Genomic DNA, 6,695 nt, shown 5'->3' with positions numbered 1-6,695 from the left:
TCTGATCACACTGGGAGAAACCAGTGTTGCCCCTTTTGACCTGAGTAGATAGCCAAAAATTTGGGGTCTAGGTTTTTCTAGTTAGGAGGAGAAATTGGGGATGATGTATTTTCCTGGATGTAGTTTTGTCTATTTATAAAGAATGTATAAAGTCCTGTGTCACTGAATGCAGAAGGAATCAAATGAAAGGAAACAGCTTCTTTTGTTCACAGCAGCAAGGGTACATTTTTCAGTCTGCATCCCTGGCTCAAAAACCTCTTCTCATGTTTCCTCCAGGGTCAACAACTGTGCTTTCCACTGCTCTTTCAGGCTCTCTGCAGCCATGTGTTCTATACTTAGCTCTGGCACGGTGTTCCTATCCTCTGCATTGTACTTTGTGTCTTCATTGACACCTGTGCGGAGTGGGGATCAAACACTATCAAATCAGCATGATAGCACTTTCTGCTGTGCACAAGACCTTCACTGTGCCCTGCCCAGACTGTCTAGGAAGCTCAGCCCTTAAAGTTATAGCCCCTAATATTACACAGTATGACTGGGCAATCACTTGATCTCCCTGTGTATCAGTTCTCCACAAATGGTGGTAGTAATACTTCCTCCCCCATTTGTATGTCTCATCTATTTAAAGTATATGCTCTCTGGGGCAAGGACTGTCTCTCACTCTGTGCACGTACAGTGCCTAGCATGTTGGGTCCTGATCTCAGTTGGGGCCTGTGGTTTATTGAAAACTGTATTACAATTACAGACTCACTTTAAGTTTTAAAGGGTTTTCTGTTGCTGCTTGCAAGCAAGAGGGCTCTGTTGGAAAGTGTGCAATCTGGAGCAAGGTGGGGTCAGTGATGCCTCTCTGCCTTAGGGAGCAGCCTGCTGTCTTTCAGTTTGCTTGTTGTAGGTAAGAGTTCTGGATTCTTAGAAATAAAGTAGTGTTACATTGCAACCTTCCAGGAAGAGTATTTGGGAGATGTGGGGGGTGCGTCTAACAATTTGTGTGTATGCCATGAACGTAACAGGGCTGTTAGGAGCTTCTGTAATACAAGTCATAATCCTAATATGACCTAGACTGTAGTGCAATTTCCTGATGCCAACTCATAACTATGCTGTCATAGTCACATTGCAAGCAAACCGCCATGTTATAGTGCTGATGTCTCTTAACTATGTCAGATAACCATGTGTTGCTGGTGAGATCAGAACTGTAGTATAGCTATGGCCCAGGTACACCTTAGTGAGAAGGAGGGGTGAAAGGACGCAGAGGACTTTGTGGAGCACGATGTTCTAATGTGGTTCCCTGCTCCAAAAAGAAGCATTGGAGGCACTTGCTGCAGCCTCCCCAGTCACTGTCTGTACACCTGCTTCTCAGTGTCAGCACAAAGCAAGGATTTTACATACCTGAGACCGCTGCCAACCCATATAGCAGGTAGTTATCAATGTCAGTTTCATTATAGCTGTGCTACCGTGGTGGCAGCACAGTGAACTATTCTATTATTGTCTAGCATGGGGGTATCTTATCCCAGTAGGAGCCATGCTGCTGTCAGCGCTAACATCACAGGCCCCACTCTGAGTCCTCCTTAGTTCTGTTTGTGGGACTAATGACAGAGTAGGTAGAGCCCTCTGAACAAGTTCCTGCTGGTTCTGTGCAATGCTGAGGAACTCCACAAACCTGAACTGGCTTCATCCCCCCAGCAACTGCTGCCAGGAAATGGGACAATCAGGAAAAATGTGTCTGAAACAGTGCTAAAAAAAAGGGAGGGATCAAGCTGGCTTCAGGAATGCTCCCTGGCCCTCTACAGATTATTGGTGCCTGCATGCAGCTTAGGGTATGTATGGGGGATGCACACCAGTCCCCTGCTGCTAATGTAACCCAAGGCCTGTAACACATGCTCACTAGTGGGTTACAATAGCTCTAAACTTGTGCCCTGGCTCTGCTTCCATGTTGCAATGCAGCATGTCAGAGGGTGAATGTGTGTGTGATCACCTGTAAAGGTCTGCACACCTGTGCTTGCCTTGCTGATATGTAGGCAAGTGGGTGTGAAACCACATCCCTCTACCCGTCTGAAATCATTGACAACTTCACTGGGATGGCACAGAGATGGTTGCAGTGGCACAATAGCACCTCTCTATACCCTGCTGAACTGTGGAACTTCAGAGCCCCACACTCAAACAGCAGCAAACCAGGAAATGTTCAGGTAAAACCTGCCCAGAAGAGATGTTAGTGTGACAGGAAAAAGCAAACTACAGCCTTACCAAATGCAGGAAGCGCCCAGTGAAGCTGCTACTTTACACACAACACAACCATCAGTCTGCCCCCAAGAGATGCTAGCACCTTGCTGTCTCGCTCTTGTGGGAGTGGGGGAAATATTTGGCCTAAACTGCAGGGAAGTAATAGCAGGCAGCCCCCTAACGCATGGTTAGACGGGCTGGTCAGAAAAATATCAAACAGAACCATTTTCCACCAGGACATGTAGTTCCATCAAAATTTTAACACTTGTGAAATCGTATAAATTTTTGTCAAAATTTCATTTTGAAAAAAAAAACAAAGTTCCAAAAATGTCAATGTCCCCTTTCAACATGTTGGGAACAAAATATTTCAATTTTCCACTTTTAAGTGCCTTTTTATTTAGAATTTGTCATTTTGTATTATATATGCTAATATGTCAGAAGTCAGTCATTTTACCTGTCTAGGGAGTTAGATGTGCAATGATGGTAACACCGTGCTAGCAATGTCAAGCAATGAATATCAAAAGGCGCAAACAGCTTTCATAAACTTGAAAAGATTTGGAAAAGCAGCATGAGTGGCCCGGACATAAAATATGGAGTTTTAACACCAGCATCATGTCTGTCCTCATTTATGGAGCAGAGTCATGGAAATCTAAAACAGAAATGTATAAGAAGATCAGTGGAAGGAGTTTCTTGCAACATCAGAAATTCTGAGTAGAGCAAGCCAATCTAAAACATCAAATATGGTAAGATGATGATGATGGACATATTTAGGACACACTTTAAGGATGCCACCCACACAACTTCCATGGCAAGTGATAATATAGATACCACCTGGAAAAAGAGGGCAACTTAGAGAAACATGAGTCAGAAAAGTAGAGAAAGAAACCAAATCCATCACATGACATTCAGAAGCCTGAACAGACCAGCACAAGACCAAAATAAATGGCACTACCTGGTGGATGCCTATGCACCTGAGGGTGTAGGAGGACAAAGAAGATGCTAATAGCTTTCAATTAATCCAAAATAAAACAGAGGTTTTTTGGAATTCTCACAGAGAATTTCAAAATTTTCAGGCTTCATTCTGAATCAGAATGAAAACAAATTTTAAAATTTCAAAATCCTTCATGCAACAGAATTTCCATTTACTGCACAGCTCTAGTTGTTAGCCATTTGAATGGTGATTGTGTGGCTGGAAACAAAGAGGAGAGGCAGTTCAACCAGTCCTGTGTTGTATCTGCCAACCAGCTGCAACTACTCCTGGTCCCTCTGGTGCTGGGTACTGTATAAACTCTAGTAAAGAGATAGTCCCTCCCTGGCTCCACAGTTGACAATCTGTGTGTCAAAACTGCTGCACAGAAGGTCCAATAGGACTGCATTAATAGGGGCCCTGATCTAGAATTGTGATGGGCTCAAAGAAAGTGGTATTATAGTTAGGGACAGGTAAGGTAGAATGATGTGCCCATTGCCATCTCTGTAAAGGACAGAATTAAGGCTGTGTGGTTGTGCTAGATTTTTAAAACCTTTCAGTTTTTCAATTCTAATCTGGATGGTCATGTCCCTTTATCCATCTTTTGTATTATTCTCCTTCCTCGCCGGTTGGATTTCATCAACAAACTAGTCTTTGCAAATATCTGCTTTTAGTCATTTAATTGTACCCCATTTAGCACACTTCTGTTGTAGACAGTTGCTGGTCCCCATCATCTGCATGCGACAAAAGGGGTACCCAAGGACATCATCCTGGAAACACAACAAAATCTTACTGTCTCAGCCTTCTAGTTTAGTGCTTTGGGGACATCTTGTGGCTGAAAGGAACCACTGCAGAAATGAGTATAGTTAAAACTACGATAGGGAGGAGGGAAAGGAGAGTAGTGATTTTTCTGCATTGAGACAGATGATGCTCCTAGACTAGTGGTGACACCTGCCTGCAACTGTGAAACAGCTCAGAAGGGTCTTGTAAAATTCTCCTTACTCAGTTGCCTAGGGCAAGCAGGGTTTTCTTTGACAGGAAGAAAAATAGCAACAGGATGCACTGGTGCATTTTGGTCTATAGTTGGTAGGTTTTCATGATTAGTTTGCAAGGTGCCTTGAATAAATGAGGTGGAGAAGCAGAGGCTGAATGAATCTGAGGTCTCATGAGGTCCATCACAGGTGGAGCATTCCACATGGTGAAACACTGACTCTTTCATACCATCTGGTCCTGCTATTGGGGTTTCATTTGGATGGAAGCAGTGAAGAAATCTTGGTAGTGTTCTCTTACACATCTCCTGTGGTTCTATAGAAATGGTGGAAGCCACTGAGGCAGAAGGTTGAATTTAAGGGAAATGCACACAATCTGTTATTTAGGATGGATGTATTGAGAGATGCTGCTCGCTGCATATTGAGTAGTATTGAAGAGGCTCTGCCTGGTCTCAAACCTGCCACTAGATAGCAGACAGGTTTCAAAACAAATGTACTATTTGCTACTAATTACTCTGCCTAGGGCCAGATATTACTTTCTAAAAACAAGGAGAAAACAAGAGAGGTTGATAGGATGCTGCATATCCAGAATAAAAGGTGAGCCACATGGGTTGTGCGTCCTTAATTGCACAAGAGCTTGTTCAGTACTGCCAGAAAAAAAATTGTGCCTCTCCAATCTACTATAATCTTTTGAGCATAATCACGAAATAGTGGATAAAGGAGAACAGATTGGTATAGTTTATTTGGGCACTCAAGGAGCCTTTGACAGTCCTATTAAGGAAATTAAGTATGGGGTGAGAAGCAAATTAATTAATTAAAAATGGGGGTGAGAGGCAAAGTATGGTCATGGTTAAAAACTAAGTACTACAGAACAGAGTAGGGATAAATGGCCAGTTTTCAATATGGCAGACAGTCAATAGCAGAGTGCCCAAGGATCTGCATTAGGACCATTATTATGATCTGGAAAAGGGAGTGAGCAAGGAGGTAGCAAGAGGTCCAGATGCACAGTGATGCACACTACAAGGAATAATCTGAACTACTCATGCACCTTACAGGGATCTAAAATTAACTGTCATTCATAAAACAGACCTGGAGCTCATTCAGTGAAGACCTCCACTCCATGAGCAAATAAAAAAAGAGCAAACTGTTAAGGCATATAAAGGATAGGATAGAAAACTCACACTTGACTTGCCATATTGTGTTCAGTTCTGATCACCCCATTTCTAGAAAGCAGAAGTAATAGAAATAAAGAGGGTTTTGAAGCAGGTATAAAAAATGGCTAGAGGCCTACAGGTAGAGAGACAGAAAAGATAGGGACTCTTTAGTTTGGAAAGGGAACATGGCAGAGGGAAATACAGTTAGTGACAAATATAGAGACGGTCAGGAGGTAATCCTATTTACCTTCCCATTTGGCAAGAAAGGGATAGGTAATGAAATAAAGCAACCTATTTAAAACTGATATAAAGAAACACTTCCCCCAACATAATTAATCTGTGGAACTCACTGTCACAAGATCACAAGGATATGAAAAAGGGTCAGACCCACCGATAATGAGAGCATCTTCAGTTACAGTACAGAGGGCAACAAAGATAAGGGACCCTGAACCCTCCTGCCTCTTGGCATAAGTCAACCTCCAGTTCCTCAGAGTTGGGAAGAAATAATTGCCCACAGCAGGGTTTCTTTCTCTGAAGCAGCTAGTTCTGGCCACTGGCAAACAGGATATTGGAGAATATGGAGCTTTGTGTTACTGTGACCCAAGGAAAGCTTCCCAGACTAGCTGTGGGCAGGAAGAAATCACCAGCCTCCAAGTCTGGCCAATGATGGTCTTCTTCAATGTATGACTGATGCTACGCACCCCTCAGCTGCTCTGCCACTTTGGGACTGTGCACTTTTCATGGCCCTGGCTCTTGTCTAGAGCAGGGTTCCTCTCCTCAATGTCTGTTTGGTGTCACTACAGCAGCTGCAGGAGATACTATTCCCAGGGAAGAGAAGAGGCAGTAAATGGGATTTGGACTAAAGTTCAAAGCAAGGCCATGGCTCCAGCCCCACCTCTGCTATTCTTGTTGCAGGATGGGGAAAAGGTACCACAAAACCCAGCAGACCAGAGCACAAGAGTGTAGGGCTTGTGGACATGTCGGGCTGCGAAGAGTTGTAGGTGTTGCTTCTCTCACTGTTTAACCTCCCCCTCTGTTCTGTCTTCAGAATTTTGCCAGCTCAACCCCAAAGTTGGCCCCTGAAGGGCAGCATTGCCAAGGGATTTCTACAACTTGACATCCAAGGCCTCTGATCAATATTCATCAGAGGATACAAAGGTAACAGCAACAGCTTCACCCTGCCAGAGGAAAGTGTCCAGGCCAGTGCAGGCTCCTGAATGTGACAAAAACACACATGGCCAATCAAAACCTGCTTCTAGCATAGAGCTAGATCAGTGTTTCTCAACTGGTGTTCCGTGGAACCCTGGGGTTCCGCGAGATGAATTTCAGGGTTCCGCGAAAAATTGAAACCGCGCCGCCGAAAACAGCCGA

Source organism: Emydura macquarii, unplaced genomic scaffold, assembly GCF_026122565.2.
Source record: "Emydura macquarii macquarii isolate MOO-44397 ecotype Brisbane River unplaced genomic scaffold, CSIRO-AGI_Emac_v2 contig_1483, whole genome shotgun sequence".
NCBI lineage: Eukaryota > Metazoa > Chordata > Testudines > Chelidae > Emydura > Emydura macquarii.
The sequence above is the reverse complement of the archived record's forward strand: the minus strand, read 5'-3'. Positions refer to the sequence as shown.